The sequence below is a fragment of the Pteropus medius genome, unplaced genomic scaffold, assembly GCF_902729225.1.
Source record: "Pteropus medius unplaced genomic scaffold, Ma_sr-lr_union100, whole genome shotgun sequence".
In the NCBI taxonomy this organism is placed as follows: domain Eukaryota; kingdom Metazoa; phylum Chordata; class Mammalia; order Chiroptera; family Pteropodidae; genus Pteropus; species Pteropus medius.
Genome location: NW_024341201.1, coordinates 15,264 through 36,436, shown reverse-complemented (window position 1 = coordinate 36,436; position 21,173 = coordinate 15,264). Strand labels below are relative to the sequence as shown.

The following is a 21,173-nucleotide window of genomic DNA, read 5'->3' as shown; positions in this document are numbered from 1 at the left end:
GCAATCGGCACTATGACTATGAAAAATTTAGGCAACACAAAAGTTTTAATATTTAGAGAGTTAACTTAGGTACCCTCTATTTTATATGTGGTAACTGCCCTCAAAGTCTAGGAGATACTTTGTTTAAATTTACTGAGATCTTCAAGTACAGCTGTACTTTGAGCCCCCGGTACTGATTAGGACATGAAAGTTTACCAAGTGGTGCATTTTAGCAGATGTTAAACTTATCCCGAACACAAAGGCATAAAAGCCAATCAACATTCTTGTATTGTTTTATTGTACAGATGGTCCCCGACTTATGATGGTTTGATGTAAAATGTTTCGACTTTAAGATGGTGTGAAAATGATACACATTCAGTGGAAACTGTACCTCGAATTTTGAATTTTTGTCTTTTCTTGGGCTAGCAATATGAGGTATGGTATTCTCTAATGGGCTGGGCAGCCATAGCAAGCCTCAACTCCCAGATAGTCACATGATCACAAGTGTAAACTACTGATACATAGTATGCTGTGTTGTCAGCGTCTTTTGCTTATAGGGTTTTGGGTTTCTGCTTCTCATCATGACTACAAAACACTCAACTGTGTCTCCTGCTTCTGGTGAGAAGAAGAGGAAGGCAATTACTCAAGATACTGCCCAGTGTAAGTGTTCTGAACCTGTTTAAGGTAGGCTAGGCTAAACTATGATGTTCAGTAGGTTAGGTGTATTAAATGCATTTTCGACTTATCATATTTTCAATTTAGGATTGACTTATCAGGACAAAAGGGACCTCATTGTAAGTCAAGGAGCATCCTATATATTATCCTAGTAAATAGATTTCCAACTGGGTCAAATTGTGGACTTCTTTTTCAGTTTATTACTTCTTCCCCCTTTATCCAGATTTGTTTTTGTTTGTTTGTTTGTTAGTTTGTTTGTTTTAGGTAGGTACTAGATATACTTTTCCTCTCTTCCCTGATCATATGTATAAATTTCTTCTTCCAGAGAATTTCAAATCATAATCATCAGAATCAGGGGCTCATCGATGGCAATGATTGCTTTACTAGGTTTAAGGATTCTGGGCTTAAGTCATTTTTGAATGACTTGGTTGTGCCACAGGGGTACAATGAGTGTTTTCCCCTAAAACCCTGAGGATCAGGAACTCTGTTGCAACAGAGGCATAGGCAGCAGCAATAACAAAGGCATTGTAGACAGAAGCTGAAATTTGGTATGTCTGTGGGCTATGGAATCGCATGGTCTTGTACTTGACTTGGGTTAATGGTTTACTGAGAACCATAAGTACCACCAGCAGCAGTGCTTCTAGCCTAGACACCCAGACTTACATCCATCTGTGTCCCAGGCAGCAGACTTCAGTGAGAACTGAAGTTGAGCTCGTGCATGGCTGCAAGGGTAGTCGTCCTAGCTCTCTGGGAATATGGCACATGCTGAATCATTCCAACTGAGGTTCTCAACAGCAGATGTTGGCAGAATTTTGAGGGATATAAATGGAATGTTCTCTTGTGTGTGAACACAAGTAGTTGCATAGCCAATGACTTCACAAACACCTAAGGGAGGAAGTGTTGCTGTCATCCCCACTTTACGAAGGGGGAACCTGTGGATTTGAGAAGTTAAAAGACTTGCCCAAGGTCACACAGAACTGGAATTGGAAAACAGGCAGCCTGTCTCTTGAGCTTCTGCTCCTAACCACTTCTGTATGCAACATCGTTTTACTAATATACACAAATGCTAGTTCTCCTCATAGCTATTTCTCATCTGGGTTGAAGTCATGAAGTCAATTCATTTTGTAAATAGCATGTAAAGATGCTACATCAGGTAGGTATATCTAAGTGTTTTACCCAGACCATGGGAGTTATTTTAAGCAGCCACATTTCCTACAGAAATCACAGTTGGTCTGGAAGAGAGAACAAAGAAGGAGAAAAAAAAATTTCCTTTCCTCATATTCCACTGCCTTTCTCTAAGCCCCAGGGCCTGATTGCTTAGGTACCAGGAGGAATCACTGTGACTCACAATGGTTCTTAGAACTTTGTGACTGCACTCCATGGCAAGATCTGAACACTGATCGTCAGCACCTGGATTACTTCTGGTTCAGGGCTGAATATGGTGAGTGACCGAGAGTTGGTATAAGAGGGGACAGATATCATATATATGAATTGTTTATTTCTGAAATTTTCCATTTCATATTTTCAGATCATGGTTGACCAAGGGTAAGTGAAACCTCCGAGAACCAAACCATAGATATAGGTGGGGAGACTACTGTATCACCTTATTTAATCCTCACAAACTCCTAAGGGTAGAGTTACTATTGTTATTTATACTTTATAAAGAGGATCAGAGTTTAAGGGATTTGCCCAAGGTCACGCAGAACTGGGACTGAAAATCAGACGACTTGTCTCTTGAGCCTATGTTCTTAACTACTTCTGTACGTGATGTATTTTTACTAATTTAGACAAATGACAGTCTTTATCCTGACATTACACATCAGGGTTGGAGTTCATCAGCTCAATCAGTTTATTGATGGCAGATAGAGATGCCACAATATCTTGGAGTATCTGGATGTTTTATTTCCCAGACCACTGAGCAGCTGTGGTTCTTGCAGAAATGGCAATTGATCTAGAAGTGAAAGCAAGGAGGGAGAGTTCTCTCTCTCCTCCTCCCATTCTTTCCTTGAGTTCCAGGGCCTGATTGGTTAGGCACCAAGAGGTGTCACCACACCTCATAATGACCTTTAAAAACTAATAACCACAACTGTTTACAAGAGTCAAGAGCTGGCCACAACCACCTGGGTTACTTCGTAATCAGGGCTGAATACGGTAAGTGAGAGGTGCTGGGGAGAGAGCAGATATTACCTATTTTGGGGCACCGTCTGCTTCTCTGTTCCCTGGATGCTCAGCTATCTTGGCCTCAGTGCTCTTCCTTGACTTGAGCAAAATCTCTCCACTTAAAACTTCTCCTGTAAGAGGAGTTACCAAAATATCTTAATGTTCACTCTGTTTCAACAGGTCCCTGGGCAGTGGTCAGCAATTTTGGCTTCAAGTTCCAATCACTAGGAGAGAATTGCAAGGGAACTCAGTCTCAGGTAGGATTTTCTACTCTTTCTCAAACTCTGGATTCAACCTTGGCCATGACAATTAAATCACTGCTTTTTTAATATGCCAATTTACATAAATGAGGTATTCCCTTGTAGAAAATAGGCTGAGTAGTCACAATTCTCAAGCCACATTACCTTGAAAGTCTCTGATACAGAACTATAAAGTTAACATTAGATTGTGACCTATGTGGGTACTGCCTTGAGGTGGGGTATGGACTTTTACAAAATATGAGAGGACTAATGATGAGGACAGGTATTTGAGTCTTTTATAATTCTCTTCTCCAATTTTTAGTTTATGTATTGCCAAAGTGAGCATGATAATGCTCTTCTCTGAGGAATGGGAATAACAACTATAAGGAGATGTGACTTGCTCCCACACTGGCTCCTCCATTTGGTCTCACATAACAACTGTGGAAATTGAGGCACAGATGCCTGTAAGAGGGACCCAGGCCACACTTATTTTTCTTGAGTGGCAGGAAGGGCTCTGTCATCCAAGTGTCATCCCATCTAATATAGAAGCACATAAAGACCAAAACAAATAGAAGACCGAGAATCGTTTCCTTGTTTTCCACAGGGATCAAGAGGAGGCATCCTGAAGGGGTGGGGGGGCTGAGATTCTGAAGCCAGACAAATGGGTTCACATCCTGGTTCTGCTACATACTAGCTATGTGACTTTAGGCCAGTTACATACTTTTCTTGTGCCTGTCTCAGTTTCCTGCCCTGGATAAATGGGCATAGCCATGGTACCCAACAAGACTATTAAGGTAATATGAGCTGCTGTTCATAAAGTCCTTGGAGAAGTGCCTGGAAGGCAGACACCCTGAGCCGAGATCTGTGTTGCTGGCGTTGTGATTCTCATGACCATATTCCTGGTAAAACACAGAGGTCTAGGGAGTCTAAGAGACTGGAGAATGGGAGCCATCAATTATCTCCTCTTTTCCTGCTGAATGAGAACCTCTTAAAGACACAGACAAGGTAGAGAATCTTCCCTGGCTAAGTCCACTGTCTTGCATGGAGGTCCAGTTCCAGGTTGGCTCACTGTTTGTTTGCATTTCTTCTGAGCTCCAATGTCCTTTTCTTGGGGGAAACAGGCTGAGCAAATGAGTGAGTGGCCACCTGCCTTGGCGTTTGTGTCTCCTTATGTCCCAAATCTATGCTTCTGAGGACTCCCGTTTTATTTAAATAATTTTATAAAATTGACTTACACACATTTTTACATTCTTGTAATAGAAAATGCAAGTTTAAATTACATCATCCTAAACCCATATACCAGAAGAACTGCCATTAGCAGTTTGCTGTAAAATTTTCAGATATTATTGTTTGCATTTACTTTGATCCATAATGATGACCCAGCGATGAAAGACAAATGGGATAATGAGAAACCTATTGTTTTTCAAGGTTCTTCTTTCAATTACCATTTCTTGGAGATCCTTTCCATGTCAATACATAGAGGACCCCTTTATCCTTTTCACTAGTTGCATTTTATTTTTTATTATTGATGTACTACAATTTATTTACATATGGAAATTGGAAAGCTGCCTATGTCTTCTTAACTGAATGTCTTTTTAGAATAATCAAGTCAATCACAAGATATTTTACAAAAAGTAAGACTGGATACAACTTAAATACACAAAAGAAGATGTTATATACTCCTCTAAGAATAAGATATGAAATAACAAATAATGTAACAAGTTCACCCTGGACAGAAAACACATGTGAATGCCATCTTTAAAAGTAGAGGAAAATATGCATGGAATTTTTTATATATTTCCTGTTTTGACACTAAAAATACCATTTATTGCTAGATAGGAAAATTAATTATTATTATCCTCTCAATTCTTCCCAAGATAAATCTATGCATTCAATGCAAACATAGTTATGAACCTCAACAGAATTTGCCATGAATGAGCTGATTATTCAGTTCATGGAAGAGAACAAATGTGGGAGTATCCATGATACTGATCTTTCCCTACAATATATGAAAATCAACACTATAGATTTAACAATTAAAATAGGGCTTAAAAATATGTCGATGGAGAAAAACAGATTCTAGACACAGACTCATGTCCATGACAAAGTCACAGAAATGTTAAGGTTGGCATTTCAAATCAGATGATGCCCCAAAGCAATTTCTTGTAATTACTTCTGGAAACAAATGTTTGTGTGGTGGGGAAGAGACAGGTGAAAGAGCCCCCTGGGTCTACTGAATTAACTGGATTTCATCTTTTTTCCCCCCGGTTTTCTAGGTTGTGCTCTCTTCTGGAGCTATCTGCGGTGTCAACCAGTCATGGAAAAAGGACACTCTGAAGTCAGTTCCAGCATGCCCCCGCCGACAATCAGGAGGAAGGCAAATGAATACCTAAAATCCACCCAGTTTTCCAAAAATGTTGTGAACTTTTTACTCAATAGGCAATTGGGGATGAAGAGAAATGATGTGGATCCTTCGAAGTGGCTGTGGATGCTGACACGAGCCACACCAGGGTGGAGTTGGCCGTTGCCAAAAAATCATGTGACTTACCTTCTCATGCCTCCCCATAATTTTGGAAAGTGCAAAAAAAAAAAAGGTTTAGAATAACAAACTTTTGTTTCGGCTATTAAAATAAAACTTCATTTCAGTCCTTTTGGTTTGAGGTATTTTTATGCTGATACAGCTTTCTCAGTTAGACTGGAGGGGAGTCTATTCATTTTCACATTCTATGCAGGAGCTCTCAGACACATGGGGATGGTGAGATCACTCCACATGCCAGAATCCTTCCAGCTTCAATGTTAAAAATAAGCAAGGGAATAGTGATGAAGTACTAGGTCACTCCGAGACCCAAGACTCATCTCCCTCTGCATCTTGGGAAGCAGTCCACTCTGTTTCCCCTAAAACCCAATTGCTTACTCTGATGAGAAGACATTAAGAACAGGACATAAGCTGGTTGGGAAGTTTAGAATATCCTTTCTTTATTACTCTGATGCTCATTAGGACATCATTTAGAAGTTACAGCTTTGTGTCTGTCGGTTTTACTTAATATTAAAAAGTGAGAGCACGAGGCATTTTAATAAGGGAATATTCATAATGCAGGACATGATAAATTTCCTCAAATTGGGGCAGGAGAGAGACCAAGCATTGCACTGAGAAAAGAAGAGAGTCTTTTGGCCAATAGCGTAGATAGAATTCAACATACATGCCAAAGTTAGAGTCAAAAGGAAAGTTTATTATAAAAGGGATAACACTACATAGAGGGTGGTATTCTCTCTGAGGCAGAGAGTGAGATGAATAGCGAGAGGGACATGGAAAGGCGGTGAGTAGGGAGGTATTCAGGGAATTCAGTTTATATGTCATTCTTTAGTTCCCATTTCCTTTGATATGGACATACAATGAAGAAGGAGAAGGGGAAGAATATGTAGTGTGAAAAGGTAAGAATATAAAGAGTGAAAGGACTGTTGGCAGTTCTCAGCCTTTGATCCATAGTTTCCCCCTGGTTTTAGCCATGTTGGTTCCTGTTTCCTCTTCACAGGTGTGGGGAATGTGCTGTTAGCAATCCCAGCAGAAATCTTCCTTTGTTCTGAAGGTGTCTTCCTGGCCTGGCTGCAGGGCTGATCCCCATATCACAATCTCTGAATGTAGCTTGATTAAACATTTTAATTCTCTTGCCTCCTCCCTACATTACAGCCACAGTCCCTCCTCACAGGGTCAGGTGTGGCTGTGGGTTGGAGGGAGGGTGTCTGAGCACCTCTGAGCTATGACTGTCAACCCACCATTTGTGAGCGCACAGAGGCTGTGAGGTAAAGAATCCTGAAGGGCTGAGGCCAAGAACAGTGGGTTGGGTGCAAAGGAGACAAACCAGGGAGCAGGGACCCATAATAGCCAACCTCCTACTGCCCACTTGCATCCAAGAGAAGACATGAAACTGAGGACTTAGAGCTCCATGAACCAACATGGACAAATCTCACAATCATCCTACAGAGTGAAAAAACCAGGAGCACAGAAGGATTTAGCAAAGGTGACTAAATGTACCAGGCAGGCTAGGATATACATGGACATATTAAAGTGTTCACACCAGTGTGGAAGGAGGGCCAGGTGGAAATCTACCTCACCTCACACTTGGCTGACTCTCCAAAACAACTGGTAACAAGGACTCCACATCCCACAGGGGGTTGCCTACTATCCATGGAGGGCTGGTAATGGAAGCAATCACACTCAGGTCATGTGAATTCTGACCACTCACCCATGAGAGGGCGTCAGCCATCCTGGGAGAGTCTGGGTTGTGAAAGACAAGAAAGTCCCTCTTCTCAGAGCCACAGTGGAGTGCTAAGTTTATAGGAGGAAAGTACCTTTCACTTATGTGTAGAATTAGGTTTCCAAGTTTCCACTCGGAGAGTTTGATCTGTCTTTCCAGAAGTCAGAATCACAAATAAGATATTTGAAAGGCAGGTGGCTGGCAGAGAGAGAGAAAGAGAGAGTGAGACAGAGAGTGGAGGTCAGGATGAGAGGAGATTTGGCTGGGATTCTCTCAAAGGAGTTTTTCTCAAGAGATGATTGTGGAGGCTATGTTTCAGCTAAACAGGAAAAATCTGTATGCAAGTGAGACTCAGAGACTAGAGGCCGATTGGAGAGCCCCTCACACTGTGTCTTGGAAATACTCTCTCCTCTCACTCTTTAATTTCTATCTGTTTCCTCTCATTGGCCAAATCCATCTGCTAGCCAGGGAACAAGGAAGCCACAATAATGCAGTCTAGGGATGTCAGATTCCTGGGACACAGAGCATTGGAGAGAAGGAAATAGGATATATATAGTTGGACAAACTGAGAATAAAAAAGACAATCTACCATTATTTCCATAGCCAGCACCCATTTTTGCTTTGCTCATATGAAGAAACACTCTGCTCAACACAGGGTAACATAATACACCTTCACATCAAAAGATAAGACCCATTTGATGATATTCCCACCTGGAACTTAAATGATAATCTTACTGGTCACAAGAAAAATTTCCACATATTATGGAATGGATGAGCAAAGAGTTATCCTACCTCTCTTTCTATAAAATCAACCCCTTACACTCTGCTTGCAGCTTTAAATGTTGGAACTTCAGCTGGTGGGGTGATCCAGTCATTGACAAAGGATCTGAATCCTTGAGGTGATGTCATTCCTGAGTTACATCTGCTTACCGAGCATTAGAACTGCACATGAGAGTTCCAGAAGGCACCTAGTGAATCCCTTTCAGTTCCAGACATAATCTTCTTCCCCGCACCGTGAAGCAGCAGCCCAAATTTTCCTTGATGAGTTCCCTTGAATCATTTACCTATTCATTATGGTGACTGCCTTCTCAGCTATCAGTTTTGTTGCACAATGGCCTGAAATGGGCAGAGCAGGTTAGCAAGTCAAAGTAATGTAGGGAGGAGGCATGAGAACTAAATATTCAATCAAGCTATGTTCACAGCCTTCAAAGTACTACTGCCAGACTGCAGGAAACCTACAGAACAAAGGAATAATCCTGCTGGGATTACTAAAAAAACATGTACCAAACCGTAAAGGAAAAACAAAGTCTTTAAGTCATACCCTGCATTCATTCCCTCCAACCAGAACCATGGGAAATCTATGGAACAAAGGCTAGCACACCTTTCGAGCTAGACACCCTTACTTTTACACTGTATACTCATACCTTCAAAGGAAATTGGTAAGCAAAGTCTTTAAACTATTATTCAGAATGATATATAAACTGAATTCTCCAAACACTCAGAGTCTTTTTCTTTGTCTTTTGTCATTTTCTTTGTCTGTTCTTTGGTCTGTCTTATTTCTCCCAGCCTTTTCTCTCTGTCTCTCTGTCCCTCTTGGCTCTCTCACTCTGTCTCTGAGAAAAGGTCACACTCTATTTATGGAGCAGAGAACCCTCTCTCTTGGTGCGGGATTTGAATCTTCACTCACAGAGATTTGCCCTGTCCTGCATCAAAAGCAAGGGAAGTCAGACCCAGGGTGAAGGTGTAAACATCTAGACATCCTGTTCATAGGGCCAATCATTATAGTCTCCTGGGGAGGAAGATGGATGCCCTGCCCAAGGTTTGGTTTGAATGTCAAGATTGATACAGCACACATACACCCAAATAAATATGAAAAGTTATTATTTACATAATTGAGATTTCTAGGGAGAACAGGTCAGGCCTCTTAAGCAAGTCCTAAATGTCTTGGGACAACAAGGAAAGGAGACTGACCTGGGGTTTAATTGTGTTTAGAGGGTGTGGCCAGACTGAAAGTTCCTGTAAGCATTCAGCATTCACCAGTGCCAGAGTAAGGACCACCCAGGCTTACCAACTGGCTTGCCCAGATAAGGGCAGTGGGAGGTTGAGGCATAAAAGCCCTCAGCTGCCAAATGTCAAAAAGTGGAGTCAGATTCCTAATTACAGCAATATACTTAATAAGATTTATTTGGTTAATTTTCAGAATCAGTCCTATTCACTGATTGTCCTAAAAAAATTTTAAAAAGATTTTCTCTCATTTTCACTTTCAAAATGAGAAAAATGAATAGTCTCATTTTCTCATGGCTTGTCATGAACCACCATGAATCACCTTCAGTCATCCTTAGCTACAGTTTTGATTGTTTTATATATTTATATATTAAATATTATTTTATTCAACTAAGCAATGTCCCAAAACAAGTCCCTGGAAGCCTTTTTTGTGTTTTATTTTACAACATAATGGTGAAGTTTTTTAAAATGACTTTTCTTTCTTTGAATTTTGTTTAATTTTGATCTTGGTTGTGTTTATTCTTGTTGCTCTCAATTGAATTTTGGTCCTTGGGTTCTTTCTAATTTTCTTTTGAAAAGTTTTTGGTAAATTTTAATTTAAAGAGAAGGAAATTAACTGTCTGATTGAGGGACTTATATTTTATAATAAAATTGTGTGTTCGACATATTTTATTTCTTTCAATTCATAAATTTTCTCAAAAACAATTTGGAATATTCTGGATTTACAAATGCAGAACTTAATCATGTGACACTTCACACAGGCTGCATGACCCAGGCATCCTGGGTCTACAACTATTTTGAGAAATTCCACTGCATAAAGAAAAGAAGATGTTTGTCCTAGCCACCCACCTGAATGAGTTTCCAAGTTAAGTATCTCTCTTACGGTGGTGCTAAGCTGTCTACCCACAGGCAAGTCGCCTTGCAGATTTATATAATCACCACCTCCTTCAGGACCTGTGATGGAAAAGTCCAGTACTGGTCAGTCTGTAGTCTGTCATGTAAACAAAAAAGAACAAGAACCAATAGTCAGAACTAGCCAGATGGATAAATGTTTCTCCATGTAGTGAAAAGTGAGGGGATTCGAGCAGAGGCCAGCCCCCATATCCTGTCCCCTGGTGCCATCCTCAAAGATGGTGTTGAAACCTCTTCCCTGGTTCCCTAAGAGACAAGGGATACCAGCAGTGGCTGGGCCACTCCTGGGCATTGCTGACTAGCTCTATAGTAGAGACTCTGTTTCTACAACCTGTTCTTTAACTAAACATGGGCAACTTTTTTACCATTTGCTTTTGTATTAGCCTATACACTGTGAGTTCCGCTGTTTTAGACATTGACTTTTTCAGATGGTTCTGATTTAAAATAAAATTGAGAAAAGAAGAGAAACATGGCAGAGTGAGAGACATCTCCAGATCTCTCCCCTTGAAACAACATAAGCTGAACATCTAAAATTCAGGGGGAAAAAAAAAAACCACCCAAACTGCACACCAGCATGTCAGAGAGTAGGATCTGCAAATAAGAGCTACCAGAGGACAGAAACCAAGGTGTCGAATGATGGACTAGGAGAAATAAAGAAGCTGCCTCTCACAACCTCCAGAGCTCCCTGTAGAAGGAGGGGGAAGGGAGAAGGTGTGGTGAGTTCCCTGAACAGCCCTGCCTAGGAGTACTGTGAGTTCTACACTGCTGGTAGCAGGGTCCAGTCATCAGGGCAGAAAGCAGAAAAGTGGAATGGCAGAGAAAAAGTAGTTGATTATTACGGACCATGGTTGCAAAACTAACACAGAGCTGTAGCCTCCATCCCCCAACTCAGATGGTTCCTCCACCATACCCTCCAAGATAGAATGCCACAGAGCCCCAGGGAATCTGAGCAAACACTACCAAAACTGTTGCTAACTGACAGGGACTGAGACCAAGGGTAGTAAGCATGATTAAATATCTACAAGAAAATAAAAAGGTATTATTAAGGCTTTATATAAAACAGGGATCCAAGAGGCTTAGATGCCACCTACTGGAAATAAAAAAGAAAAGCGTCTTCTTAGCAACAGGCTAAAGAGAGACCTTTATATAATATAGTTTCTTTCTGGGGTGGGGGGGGGAGGAAGCAGAATACACTTCCACTAATGCCCAGACAGAGAAATAGTTCATTAAAAATCATGAATAACCAAGGTGACAAGGCATCTCAGAAAGAAAGAGAAAAATCTCCAGAAAATAAGCTCTAGACATAGAAATATGTGAATTAAATGACAGAGAATCTGGATGGTACTTCTGAAAAAACTCAGTGAATTTCAAAGCAAGTCATATTAAAAATTTCAGGAATTGAAAAAGCAACTAGATGAGCAGAATGAGTTCTTTAGCAAGAAGATCGAAACCCTCAAAAAGAATGAAATAATACTTCTAGAGATAAAAGAACACACTGCAAGAGTTGAAAAATGAAATTGCAAGCTTGGGAAATAGAGTTGGCCAAATGGAAAAAAATCAGTAATATCAAAAACAGAAATCTAGAAATAAATTAGAAGGAAGAAGAGAAAAAACAAAGAATGAAAAATAATGAAAGAAAAATACAAGAACTACCTGATACCATCAGGAGAGGAAACATAAAAATAATGGGCATTATCGAAATCAAGGAAAAGGAGCAGCGACTAGAAAGCATTTTCAGACAAATAGTTGATGAGAATTTCCCAAATCTCAAGAATGAACTGGAGCTTGGAATTCAAGAAGTCAACAGAACACTCAAATATCTCAACCCCAAAAGGCCTTCACCAAGATACACTGTATTAAAATTATCAAGAATCAAAGACAAAGACAGAATTCTCAGGCCAGCCAGTGAGAAGAAAATGGTAACTTATAAAGGAAAACCCATTAGACTATCGTCAGACATCTCAGCACAGACCATACAAGCCAGAAAAGAGTGAAATCAAATGTTCAAAATATTAAATGAAAGGAACTAGCAGCCTAGAATAATGTATACAGTTAAGCTCTTCTTTAGATATAAAGGAGAAATTAAGACTTTTCCAGACATACGAAAATTGAGGGAATTCTCCATATGAGGCCTGCACTACAGAAAATATTGAAAAGGGTCAGCTCACCTAAAACAAAATGATAAAATACATAATTAGGAGTAAGGCAACTAGTAGACAGAAGAAGAGGAATGCAACCCTTACTAAAAACAGGGCATTATAAGCTTAAACAATAAGAAGAGAATTGCTATTGAAAGATAGTAATAAAACTTCAGCATACATAGGGACAAACTGAGACAAAAATGACTGAAGAGGGGAAGATTCAAAGATCCAAATTTGCAAAGGAGAATGGAGATAAGGTTCATATAGAAGAAAATGGACAACTGTATATATATATATATGGTTGGTATGGACAACTGTATATGTATATATATATACATATATATATATATGTATATATATATACACAATATACATATATATATATATATATATATATATATATATATATATATATATATATATATAACTATTCTTTACATATTCGTATAATTTGGTAACCACACACCAAAGATTCAGAACTGAAATATATAACATAAAACAAGAAGGATCAGAGGGAAAACCTGCAAAAGCCAATGAAAATAAAGATAACAGAAGCACAAGGACAAGGAAGCAATGAAAACACCTAGCTACCAGAAAGCAAAAGATAAAATGGCTATAAGAAGAACTTATATTTCAATAATCACCCTAAATGTAAATGAGCTGAACTTACCAATAAACAGGCACAGAGTTGTGGATTGGATCAAATAACAAAAGCCAACCATATGATGCCTCCGGCAGATATATCTCAGCTCCAAAGACAAATATAGACTCAAATGAAAGGGTGGAAAATGATATATCAAGCAAATAACATTCATAGAAAAGTGAGGGTAATGGTACTAATATCAGACAAAATAGACTTCAAAATAAAAAAGGTGAAGACATATATTGAGGCACACTTCATAATGATAAAGGGAATCATGCACCAAGAAGACATAACAATTATTAATATCTATACTCCCAATCAGGGAGCCCCGAAATATGTAAAGCAATTACTAACAGAACTAAAGGGAGAAACAGATCAAAACACTATTGTAGTAGGGGACCTAAATACCCCACTGTCAGATATGGACAGATCATCCAAACAGAAAATCGATGAGGCAATAACATCCTTAAATGACACATTAGACCAACTGGACATAAATGACATTTACAGAGCTGTCCTTCTCAAAACAGCTGCTTATACATTCTTCTCTAGTGCACATGGAACATTCTCAATGATTGACCGCATACTGGGACAAAGAGATAGCCTCAACAAATATAAGAAGGTTGAAATCATACCAACCATATTCTCTGATCATAATTCTTTGCAACTAGAAGTCAACTGCAAAAAGAAAGCAGGAAGAATCACAAATACATAGAGATTGAACAACATGCTACTGAAGAATAACTAGGACAGAGAAGAAATAAAAAGAGAGATCAAGAGTACATAGAAATGAATGATAATGATAGTACAAATATCTAAACTTGTGTGACACTGCAAAAGCAGTCATAAGAGGAAAGTTCATATCATAACATGCCTATCTCCAAAAACAAGAATGAGCCAAAATAAAGCCTAACATTTCATCTTAAAAACTAAAAAAGGAAGAAAAAATGAAGCCTAAAGTCAGCAGAAGAAAAGAAATCATCAAAATTAGAGCAGAAATAAATGAGACTGGGGGAAAAAAAAAACAAAACCAAAAAAAAACCCTATAGATAAAATGAATGCAACAAAGAACTGGTTCTCTGAGAAAGTTAATAAAATTAACAATCCCTTGGCTAGACTCACTAAAGAAAAAAGAGAAAGGACACAAATAAATAAAATCAGAGATGAAAGAGACAAAATTATGACAGACATCACAGAAACACATAGGATCATACAAGAATACTGTGAAAAAGTATATAACATCAAATTTAATAATCTAGAAGAAATGGATCAGTACTTCAAAAAATATAACCTTCCTAGACTGAATCAAGAAGAACTGAAAATCTAAATAAGCCGATCGGCAGTATGGAAATTGAAAGGATCATCAATTACCTACGAAAATGTAAAAGTCCAGGACCAGATGGCTTCAACAGTGAATTCTACCAAACATTCAAGGATTTAATACCTATTCTCTTCAAAATCTTCCAAAAATTTGAAGAGGAGGCAATACATCCCAAGTCAATTTATGAGGCCAATATTACCCTGATACCAAAACCTGGAAAAGATAACACACACAAAAAAGGAAAACTACAGACCGATATCTCTCATTAACACAGATGCAAAAGTCGTAAATAAGATACTAGTGAACTGAATACAGCAACATATTAAAAAGATTGTACACTACGATCTAGTGGGCTTCATCCTAAAGGCACAGAGAGGTTCAACATACAAAAATCAGTTAATGTGATACACGACATAAACATTAAAAAATAAGAATCATATCAATAGATGCAAAAAAAAAAGCCTTCGACAATACAGCATCCATTTATGATCAAAACACTTCACAAAATTGGAATAGAAGAAAAGTACCTTAATATAATAAAGGTCATCTATGCCAAACACTCAGCCAACGTGATTCTTAATGGTGAAAAACTAAAAACCTTCCCTCTAAGATCAGAAACAAGGCGAAGCTGTCCACTATCACCACTGTTATTCAATATAACATTGGAGGTCTTAGCGAGTGCAATCAGACAAGAGAAAGATATAAAAGGCATTCAAATAGAAGAAGAAGTCAAACTGTCACTATTTGCAGATGACATGATTCTCTATATAGAAAACCCTAAAGATTCCACAAGAACACTACTAAAAACAATAAGCAAATACAGTAATGTTTCTGAATACAAATAAACATTTGTATTGAATCAAAGTTCAAAAATCCATAGCATTCCTATACTCTAATAATGAAGTGTCAGAAAAAGAAATGGAAAATAATTCCTTTTGCAATTGCAACAAAAAGAATAAAATACTTAGGAATTAATCTAATGAAACAAGTGAAGGACCTATATAATGAAAACTACAAGACCCTATTAAAAGAAATCGAAGAAGATACAAAGAAGTGGACAGGTATTCCATCTTCTTGGACTGGAAGAATCAACATAGTTAAAATGACCATATTACCTAAAGACCTGTACAGATTTAATGCAATACCCATCAAAATCCTATTGACATTTTTTTTAAAGAACTAGAACAAAAAAATCATCAGATTTGTATGGAAGCACAAAAGACCCTGAACTGAGAAAAAAGAATGAGGCTGGAGGCATTACTCTGTCCGACTTCAAATTATACTACAAAGCAACAGTAATCAAAACAGCATGAAATTGGCAACAAAACAGACACACAGACCAGTGGAACAGAATTGAGAGTCCAGAAGTAAACTCTTATTTATTTGGACAAATAATTTTCAACAAAAAAAGCCAAAAACATACAGTGGAGAAGGGAAAGCCTCTTTAATAAATGGTGCTGGGAAAACTGGAAAGCCACCTGCAAAATAATGAAATTAGACTGTTCTCTATCACCACACATAAAAATTAACTCAAAATGGATTAACGGCCTGCATATAAGACCCAAAACAATAAAATGCATAGAAGAAAACATAGACACTAAACTCAAGGGCCTTGGACTTAAAGAGGATTTTATGAATTTGACCTCAAATGCAAGGGAAGTAAAAGCTAAAATAAATGAATGGGACTTCATCAATCTAAAAAGCTTCTGCTCAGCAGAAGAAACCATAAACAAGGTAACAACAGAACCATTCGAATGGGAAAATATATTTGCAAGCAACACCTCCAATAAGAGTCTAATATCCAAAATATACAAAAAACTCATACAACTCAATAACAACAAAAAAACAAATGATTCAATCAGAAACTGGGCAGACAACCTGAACAGACATTTCTCCCTAAAGGACATTCAAATGGCATTTCACTAGCTGTTAGAGAAATGCAAATCAAAATCACAATGAGATACCATCTCACAGCTATTAGAATAGCTATCTATAATCAACAGGACAGCTATCTATAATAACTAATGTTGGAGAGGATGTGGAGAAAAAGGAACCCTCATACGCTGCTGGTGGGACTGTAAATTGGACAGCCACTATGGAAAACACTATGGAGGTACCTCAAAAAACTAAGAATTGATCTACCATACGATCCAGCAATTCCTCTACTGGTATTTACTTCAAAGGCTTGAAAATCCTTATCCAAAAAGATTTTTGCACATTGATGTTCATAGCAGCATTATTCACAGTGGCTAGGACATGCAAGCCACTGAAGTGTCCTACGATAGATGATTGGCTAAAGAAGCTGTGGTACATATATACAATGGAATATTACTCAGCCATAAGAAGAGATGAAATACTGCTATTTGCAACGACGTGGATGGACCTCGAGATAATCATGCTAAGCGAAATAAGCCAGACAGGAAAAGTTGAAAATCACATGATATCACTTATATGTAGGATATAAACCTAAAAGCAACAAATGAACAGGACAAACAAACAGAGACTCACAGACATAGACAATAGACTAGTGGTTACCAGAAGGTAGGGGATGGGGAGGAGGGAGGAGGTAGATGGGATAAAGGGGTCAAATATGTAGTGTCAGAAAGAAATCTAACTATAGGAGGTGAACACACATTGTAAATATATATATGCCTTATTGTTAAAATGTACAGCTGAAATTTATTGGATTTCGTTAACCAGTGTCACCATAAAAATTAAATTAATTTAAAAGATAATAAATAAATAAATAAATATTAAATAAAATAAACTTGACTTTGACTTTAAAATCAAAATGTTGGTATTTATCTACTACACTATACACCCGAAACTGATATAAACTAACATTGAATGTCAACTCCAATTGAAAAATAAAAATATAAAAAGTACACGAAAAAATGTTAGTATTTCATTTTATACTCTTTTAAAAGTCTGGCAGTAGCACCCAGAGCAGTTTGGATACAAATGCATTGTAGAAAACAAAAATGAGGAGATCGAGGACTATGAAAGTGCTATTCAGGAGCCTTTGTTTCAGGAATGAGAATTTGAATCTATCAATAATTTCAAAGCCATTTTTATTTACAAAAAATGTTAAAGGATGGCAGTCATAGACCAAGATGGGGGCGTGGAGTGGTAGCATGCTTACTATGATGAGGGGGACATTTATTTAGTAGGGGTCCTGGAGGCTTAGGACAATGAATAAAATAATAAATAGGTCAATACTCCTCTAAACCTTTACCCTTTCATACATCTTTGGCTATGTCCTTGCTTTTCAAACATTGCTGTAACACACACTGGAAGCTGTACTTCTATAGGTTTGCTATAAAGTAAGATGGATCCCAAGAAGCTGGGCTTTTCTTTTTTCTGAGCTGGTTCTGTTCTAGACAACTTAGGTGGCCTGTATCAAGGGTGTAGTGTCTAAGTGGCAATCAGAAATTTCTAGGACTTATAAACTATGTAAATTGGAGGATGTCTGTTAACAGACAGTACTAGAAAGATTTCTTCTCTTCCCTAGTCAATATAAAGTCATTCCATTTCAGAGTGATGATTAATTCACTGAAGATCAGGTGAAGATATTTGACAACTGAGGGAGAGGGAAAAGGTGCTAACTATAAATACGAACTAGTATAAAATATTCTCATAGAGACTTTCAAACTTTAGGCTCAATAGATACTTCTGGTTTCTCTATTTCTCTAAATGCACAAGTAAATACAAAATAATGTCACTAAACCTGAAGTTCACCCACCCAAGTCAATCATTCATTTCACCTTTCTTTTCATATAGGAACTAAAGAGTCAAGAGTGCTTTTAGCAAAAAATAGCAGAGTAGTGATATTTCTTTTGAGAACTGTATGCCTGAGAAAAATATAACTCTCAAACGCAAATACCACATTTTCTGAGAAAGTAGCCCAACATAATTTCTTTCAAGATATTTGCTTTATTCACATTCTTCTGATTTTGTCTAATGGAGATTCCCTGTTTGATGGATAAAAACATCAAGACAATGCAGCTTCCATGGTGACCAAAATCATATTTTTGTTATTTAAATTTTTAATTTTTTCTTTCAACATATGTTCATGTTAGTGTGAAACAATTCTTCTGAATAGAATTATTTGATTCAAATTAAACTTATAGTGTATACAGTGATAGTTTATATTATAATTATAAATAATCAAGCTTTAAAAGCTTTTAAAAATTTTTTGCTTGGATGAGCCCAGGAGGTTGTGGAGTCACATGCACCTTTTCACCTCTGTGTTACCATAGGAATAAAGTAGTATTGGAGGTCCATGTCATTTTCAACAAACAGTATTTTTAAATTTATTTGTAACATTGTTTGACAAATATAGTTTAACTCTACTCAAATTTTTGTTTTTCTTGTTAGTTATATGTCTAAGTTGCCGTGTTGCTGCTTAATAGTAGTCAAAGTTTTCATGACTTTGTATTAGTGTATCAGTGGGCTGAAATACTAGATTTCATTCTCTTCCAGCCCATTCCTGTCACTGATTTTATCTTCCCACAGCAAACTGCATCTTAATCTCTGTCCTTGCTTCTGTCATTTTTATCTTTGTCACTTTAAGCTTAAGTCATTCTTCAATTGTGGCAATTTGAAAATCTCCAAATTTAGAATCATAATACTTTATTATTTATATTTAGGTTGTTCTTTTTAAAACGAAAGACAGATTTCTCTTGACATTGATTAATGCTAAATATTCTTCACAATGTTTTGTAGGGAGGAATAAGAATAGTGATTCGAACATGTGTTCATTTACTGTCCTAGACTGAGCTCCAGACTTTAACACTGCTGTAGCAAAATAGCTCTCATGATATTACTTTATACACTACTGAAAACATATTAAATTGAAGAAAATAAATTTTGTTACTTCAGATTTCAAGGAAATTTGATGTAACTGATCCCTTATTTCTTTATGATGACAGACTTATAGCTTCTTATCAAATGCTACAGTATCACATTTAAAAATATAGGGATGGTTTTGCAAAATAAAATATCTGTTTCTGTAACACAGCGATTTATCCACAGGATTATGAAAATATGTAACTCTCAATATTCTCTTTTATGGCATTCAAAAATTGATTGATTTTTTAAAGTGATAATAAGATATGAAAGAATGTAGAATGTGATTCTGTTTTTAGATACTAATTGTTATTTGAATACTAGAAACAATCTTTAAGATATATTTTATAATTGAAATAAAATCTTTTTAATTAAATTTATTGCGGTGACATTGGTTAATAAAATTATATAGGTTTCAAGTGTGCAATTCAATAATACATCATATGTATATATTGCATTGCATGTTCACCACCCAAAGTTAAATCTTCCATCATGATATATTTTACTCCCTTTACCTTTATCTACTACCACCCCTTCCCTCCGGTAACCACTGAACTGTTGTCTGTGTCCATGAATCTCTGCTTGTCTTGTTTATTTGTTGCTTTCAGTTTTATACCCCACATATAAGTGGAATCATATGGTTCTTAACTTTTTCTGTATGTCTTATTTTGCTTAGCATGATGATCTCAAGATCCATCCATGTTGTTGCAAATGACAGTATTTCATCTTTTCTTATGGCTGAGTACTATTCCATTGTATATATGTACCACATATTTTTTATCTAATCATCTATTGAAAGACACTTTGGTTGTTTCCATGTCCTGACCACCATGAGTAATGTTGCTGTGAGCATCAGGGTACATATATCTGTATGGATAAATTTTTTCAAATTTTGGAGGTAAATACCCAGAAGAGGAATTGCTGGGTCATGCAGCAATTCTAGTCTTACTTATTTTAGAGCCTCCATACTATTTTCCCTAGTGGTTGTACCAATTTATATTCCTGCCAGCAGTGTATGAGGGCTCCTTTTCCTCCACAACCTTTCTAAGAATTGTTATTATTTTTCCTGTTGATGGTAGCCATGATAGCAAGAGTGAGGTGGAATGTCATTGTGGTTTTGATTTGCGTTTCTCTAATAGCTAATGAAGTTGAGCATTTTTTCATGTATCTGTTGGACGTTTATATGTCTTCTTGGGAGAAGTGTCTGTTCTGGCCCTCTGTTCATGTTTTAATGGGATTCTGTTTTTTTGTTTTTGTTTTTTTGTCATGGAGTTATTTGAGCTCTTTATGCTTTTTGAATATTAGCCCCTAATCAGAGGCATTGTTTGCAAATACCTTCTCCCATTAACCTTTGTTAATGGATTCTTTTGCTGAGCAGAAGTATTTTCGTTTGATATAGTCCTGTTCATTTATTTTTGCTTTTATTTCTCTTGCCTTGTGCTTCTTTTGGTATAATACCGAAGTTTTTCAGACTGTTCATTTTCGGTAATGGCTATGTAATATTCCACTGTAATCTGAGATATATTAAGGCATATTTAAAGCATTTTCTATTTGTAGACATTTGGATTATTTCCAGTTTTTCTCTATGATAAACGGTGCTGAAACTAACATCTCTCCACATACATTTCCACAACTCTAGTAAATACCTCAGTATTAACTCTTGGAATCAAAGTTGGGGAAAAGGTATTGTTTAACTTTTGAAAGATATTGTCAAATCATGTTCCAAAAACGCATTCCAGATTAATGCTCCCAGTGCGGTCATAGATTTTCTCCACATCTTTTACTCTTACATAAAGTATTTAGAACCTTAATCGAAGGACAGTATATATGTAAAACACTTAAATATAACTTTTAGACAAGAAGAATAAAATGTAACTATTTAGCACTTCCTGAACTCATTCATTCTGTTTCTTTTTTCTCTTTAGTATTCCTGTCTTGACTTCATGATGTCTCTACCTCATCTTCAGTCACCCTAATTTGAAGTGCTTGTACTAT

The 21,173-nt window shown here is 37.2% G+C and overlaps 1 long non-coding RNA gene across 1 annotated transcript; it reads left to right on the top strand.

Annotated features, from left to right (window-relative positions):
* The first annotated feature begins 565 nt into the window (after positions 1–565).
* On the top strand, positions 566–3,068 carry LOC120592430 (uncharacterized). The gene is made up of 3 exons (XR_005650116.1): positions 566–639; positions 1,955–2,095; positions 2,995–3,068. It is a non-coding gene; the product is annotated as an uncharacterized LOC120592430 (long non-coding RNA).
* The last annotated feature ends 18,105 nt before the right edge of the window (positions 3,069–21,173 follow it).